We start from the raw sequence: 6000 nt of genomic DNA, 5'->3' as shown, positions 1-6000 counted from the left end.
CTCTGTGTTGGTTTAATAGAAAGAGGAGCGTCTTTATTTACTGAAAATCATATCATCACGATTTCTTATTACCTTGATATGCTGTAATGCCATCATACCACCGAAGCAAGCCTAATTAAATTCTATGAACCAGTAAAATTTATAATACAGTGAGACAACTTTATACCTGCTTTACGATACCAGAGAAAGACTGAGGAGTGTTCAGCAGGATTTTTTGTAACCATAAAAAAAAATAAAAAATCCAAGGTCTCATTTTCACTACAAACACATTCATGTCAGATCCTGTTCGCACCACCACTGTTTCTGCTCCCAGCATTCCCATCGAACCATTTAATTAAAGCCTGCAGAACAGACAGCTGAACCTTGGCTCACTTCTAAAAGCATGCCATAACCAGATGAAATATTATCTGCTTTCTCAGAATCTCCTTGTATGGAGCAGAGAAGAGCCAAATCATGTCATCTCTTAACAAGAGAAAGCAAGATACATAAAAGGAATCATACATCTAACCACATTTTAGAATATTTCCTCTCAATAAGACATTTGACTTGTTATGTAACGAATAACAGTAAAGATAACACCAATGTCTGCATTCCATTTAGCTGCGCTAATTCTAAAGCCTTGGTGTTGTGCATGACGGCTCACTGATACTGCTTACTGAGCCTCTGGAGCGTAGCATCATGCTATCATTAATAATGTTAATAGTTCACCTGTGCTATCACTGATGCTTAGGGAGGCCTGTAGCTACACTTGTGCTGTTATCCAACTAAAAGTCAGTCTGTCATTTTTGAACTCTGTTCATGTCACAGTTCTGCAGGCCCAGTTTCCCTTGACCTGTTCCCCATTCTCCCAGTTTCCCTCCTGTCCCTCTGCCTCAGTAATTTTCCATTCTACCTGCCAGACACTCCCACCTCATCAGCCCAACTCCACCCACCTGTAAGCTCATCTGCAGCTCATCCCCAATCAGCCCAGTATAAAGCCTCTCCAGCACGCTCACTCTTTGGCAGACCGTTCTTCTGTATACCCTGAAAGACTCTCCAGCCTTTTTTCCTGGATTGTTCCTGGACATATTTGTTAGCAGTGCGCTCCTCCTGCCAGAGGTAGGAACACACCGTGTTGTGCGTTGACTGGGCACCCCTATGAACTGTTACAGAACAAATCAGCACGCTGGGTACAGCTCGCTGTCTGCAGCTCGCCATAGTTCATTCAAGAACAGATTAAGAAAGAGATGGGAGATTTTATATTGTAGAAAAGTCTTGTAAGTTTGGCATTTTGTTTCTCTGAACTCAAACCTTCTCAACATGTACATAGGTATTTTTTCTTAAATGGCATTTTAAAACAAATTATCTCAGAAGTTTTGTGCCCAGAAATATCCTGGTATTTCTACTTTATGTCTAACCCTGTTATCAGTGGTAGAGAGCGTACTGAAAATCTGGGCTCAATTATCAACAGCAAGCATTCAAATCTTCAGTCAAAATTTCTCCTAACTCTCCCAGATCTGCTCTGCTCGGTGGTCAGACTCTCCAAACCGCTGCATACTGCAGCATTAGTTTTTGTCTGTAAGTCATGGTCTTCATTTGTGATCAGAAAACTTTACTGGCTACAAAAAAAAAGAGTCAAATTGTACTCAGTGCTCAAGTATGATTTTAACAGTAGCTACATAGATTACATAGTGTAATGCCTACTTAAGTAATGAGTAAAATTACTGGCTTGAAAGAGTACTCATAAAAATACCTGAAAAAATTACTTGGTTACTTACATCAGTACTAATTGTGTCCTAAGCATGTGTCATATTAAAGTGTGCATGTCCGGGGCATGTTCCATTCAATAAGTTTGCTTAGTTTCATGTTCACTTTTGCATCCAAGTGACATGTAAACTATCGCATTGCAAGGCAACTATGTCATGGTCATGGTGGTGTTGCCAGATTGGTTTGATGTTTTCCAGCCCAATAATCCCTCAGATTCCACCCAGATTGATGGAAAATTGCCCAAATACTATCTACAATAAGCAATGCAAATTAAATCATGAACAATAGCAATAGTGTTGTGGTTCATAACATTAAATATTAAAACAATTTAAGTGCTCACAAGTGGGCTATACTGCAGATCTTCCCTCTGCCTTAAAAATAAAGACAGGTCTGAAGAACAAATAACAGAAATAAGATTTTTAACTAACTTTGTCAAGTGCAACAAGCCTTTCAGATTAAAGTACACCCCTCCATGTACACATGCACAACGAGGGTGAATGGGAAGTACATGCAGTCCCATGCTATCAAAAACAAACAAATGATTTTGTAATTTTTTAAGGGGTTTCTGTTATAACGAAAGGACAGAAGTTCCACCTGTGCTAATGACAGCCGTGCTATCACAGACTTTAGTTACATCTGTGCACTTCCTCTTGTGCTCTCACTACTGTTAGCAGTTGCACTTGTGCTCTTGAACTTAACTTACACTTCCTGTGCACTTTCACAAGCACTTTCCTGTGCCTCTCCTGCAATGACAAGTGAAAATGTCCCCCGTATGACAAAGGGCCATGAAAGTCTTCAGTCCTGTCTCATCCTCACCCCGACCTGTTGATTCTAGTCAATAGAAATATATTTAACATATCAGAAATTTTGTCAGAAATGCTTTATTTAATATGATTTTGCTGTTAAGTTAGACAATAACCCAAGTGACCCTTCTAAATATAGCCTGGCGTAATCCTATAAGTAAAGTGTTACCTGTAGTGTTTTATTCATGGTTACTTTAATTTAAAACCACAACGGTTTTTACATAAATTTAAGGGAATTTAATACAACAGCCCTGCCAAAATGTCACTTCTGGGAAGCCAACATTTTTAAGGACTGCCTTACGGAGCAGGTAGAAACTGAAACTGGAGATAAGCTGAGGGGAGGATGTGGTTCCTGGATATGTTATAAGTTGTAATTAACATACCAGTTGTGTATCAAACAATACTGAAGCAGGTTGAAACATTTCCCTCAGGCAAACAGAATACCACCCACTTCCTCACAGTGCTGGACCTCACCCACAGCATTGCCTCATGAAATCTGCTCTTATTTCGACTGAGCCTGTTGAAGTTTCGCCTATTCTCTGATCCACGTCTTGATCTTTAGGACTAAATAACTTTAGAGGAGGCAGAACAGAAAGATGACATGATATCCAGGCTCAGTATCGTAACAGAGCCAGTCACAGATCTATGAGAAGTGTTACATAAGCTTGTGATAAACGGTATGCAATATAAGTATGTCTGTCTGTACATATACATATTTAATGTTTGCTTTCATCACCTTAGGGTACAGAGTGTTCAAACCAGATGTCAGCTTCCAAGCAGAAACCTGTTTCAAGTTTTACTCGATGTTGTTTTTGGTGGTGAGGCAGGAGGGTGGGGTTTATTGCTCCGGGACAATTAGCTGGTTGTGTAATTGGGTAATTAGCTACATATCAGAGAGAGGTCCCATTAAACTGAATGTCAGAGACTTCAGCATGAATTTCACAGAACTTTGCACGCGCACTGCCCTACCCTGCCGAGCCTCACCCATACAGCGTGCAGTGACGGCTTGATCGGGGCAGGGCTGAGTCACGTTACGTCTGCGCCATTGTGCACCAGCAGCGTGTCCCAGGAGCAACTCTCGGCTTCAAACATACGCCAAGTCTATTGTGACGAGTGCTGTGTCAAGGGTTAGGGTTAGGGTTAGCACAGAGCAGATCAAGCAGGCAGGAAGTCAGACACATACATACGTTACATAAATTCAGACTTATCAGAGATTGTCTCCCATTTCATGCTGCAAACTGTTTCATGCATGCTAAGATTTTTTTCACATTTAAGTTACTGTGTAACCTCTAACCTTTGTCACAAGCAGCATCTACAATAACCAAGCCCCTCATGATGAAATACAATCGAGCAATTAGAATTGTGGACAGGAAACCAATAAGATCACATAATTGTCATTTTCTTCAGAAACTAAATATGTTAAGTTTTCACAATTTTATTAATCTTGCCAATCTCAAACTCATCCAGGTGCTCAGTGACCTTGTGGTTCCTCTCAGAGCTGCAGGCTCAGTAACACGTGGAGCATCCAATGGGAATTGTAAGGCTCCCCGACGTAAATCCTCATTCGGACAAACAGCTATTTCTGTCCGTTGAATTAACACGTGGATTTCTTTACCTACAGAACACAAACTGGAATGCATACATTTCAATAGAGCAGTTAATCTCTTCATAAATAAGAGTTACAATAAATAAGTAAATAAAACAATAAATAAAAACATGCCAATATAGGAGAGACAGTTGAACCACAGCAAAGTATATTTCATAAATAAAGCATGAGTCCTTTCCTTGCAGAAGTTGTAGTACAGAGTCCCAGATCTTTTGTCTTCATTATAAAGTCTCCAAATGTAGAGTGTTTGCCATTTCTCCCAACCACAAGTTCATATGTGAGTACACTATCCAGTTTCCACATTCGCAAGATTAACTTCTTTGCAGCAACAGTCCTGAACAAGGCAGCTTTTTTGGGGGGCGCAAACAAGAGCTAGTTGCTCCGAGAACAACTGTGAGCGGATCTGGTTCATAATGTCTCCCACCGGCCTCAGAGAAACAGTGAAATATACCACAAAGCATGTGTTAGATTACTAACCATATATTTACTTTTTTGCGATCTTGTTGATGTGAGTTTTAGGGTTTAAGGTGAGAAATTTTACTGTGGTTATACTCACTAGCTGTGCTTCCATCAATGTAGTATTAAGGGCATTTTGAAGCAGAAAAAGTTGATTGAAACTTTTTTTTTTTTTTTTTTTTTTTTGGTATTTGTGTGTTGCCGGAAATTTAATAAACAAAATTGAGGAAAATGAAAAGATGCGATTGACGAGACAAAGAAGACATATAAAGTTTTCGCCTAAGATAAGTTTGGATGATTTCCTATATTTTGTGCCATTTTCAAATGACTGCTTCTGTGTCTAATTTGATGTAATCTACCAGAAATACACAAATCAAATCTTTAACAGAAGAAACAAGCTCTTTTGTAAAAGTTAACCCTGCCAGTTGAGAAGTGGTTAAATATTTTTGTTCATCCAGCGTGAGGTTTATTGTTATTTGAACAGTATTTTACAGCTATATATTATCTATAAAGATAAGAAGTCATATCCACTCAGTTGGAACACGACACCGCTCCCTTCTCCCTCCGTCTGTCTCTCTCTGAACAGTGGACATGTACAGTCTTGTCCCTCCTTTCTTCTGCTCTGAGACACATGTGGGAAGTCTGAAGGTGAGCTCATGTTTATGTTATGAAATTTTCAACAAATAAAAAATAGCACGAATTGCCAAAGGGATAATTTTTTTTCCTCTGACAGCTGCTCCCCTGTGGTTACCTGGAAATAAATGATTTGTTTAATGAGGAAACAGTGATGTTTTTCTTCATATTTTTCTTGTATATGAATATATTTTCCTTTAATTAAGAAATAGCAGGACTGGTGATGATGTAACTGAGTTACAAACTTTATGTGTACTTCTTTAAGTATAAAGCAGAAGCCATCTGTGGGTGCTAATAAATTATTTATGCCTGTTATCATAATAAATTAGCATTTTTAGATGAAGCAGATGACCTGTGATGCAGATGAATGGGAACTGTATTTGATATTACTCTAATCTGGTGATTATTTTCTCAATTGATTTATTAATTGTTTGGTCTATCAAAAGTCAGAAAATAGCAAAGAACACCCCCCTGATTAGAGGATGACGTTGAGGAGAAGGAGTCCTGCTGATGAAGACGGCGCCACCAAGAGGGTAAACTTTAGATAAACTTCTTTAACTCTGCATCGTGTTGGTTCTTCAGACATTTTATTTGCATGTTTTGAAGCTGCTACTTTTCATGAAGTGGCATCCAGTGTGGCGGAATAAGTATCCCATGACAAACCATTTCCAAAAACAACACCTTGAGAAGTATCATTTGTTATACATATTTTTAATTAACAAAGTATCAAAAACAAAAGTTGACAGATCAATCACA

The sequence above is a fragment of the Lutjanus erythropterus genome, chromosome 15 (assembly GCF_056507025.1).
Source record: "Lutjanus erythropterus isolate fLutEry1 chromosome 15, fLutEry1.hap2, whole genome shotgun sequence".
Classification (NCBI taxonomy): domain Eukaryota; kingdom Metazoa; phylum Chordata; class Actinopteri; order Lutjaniformes; family Lutjanidae; genus Lutjanus; species Lutjanus erythropterus.
Note: the sequence above shows the minus strand (reverse complement) of the source record.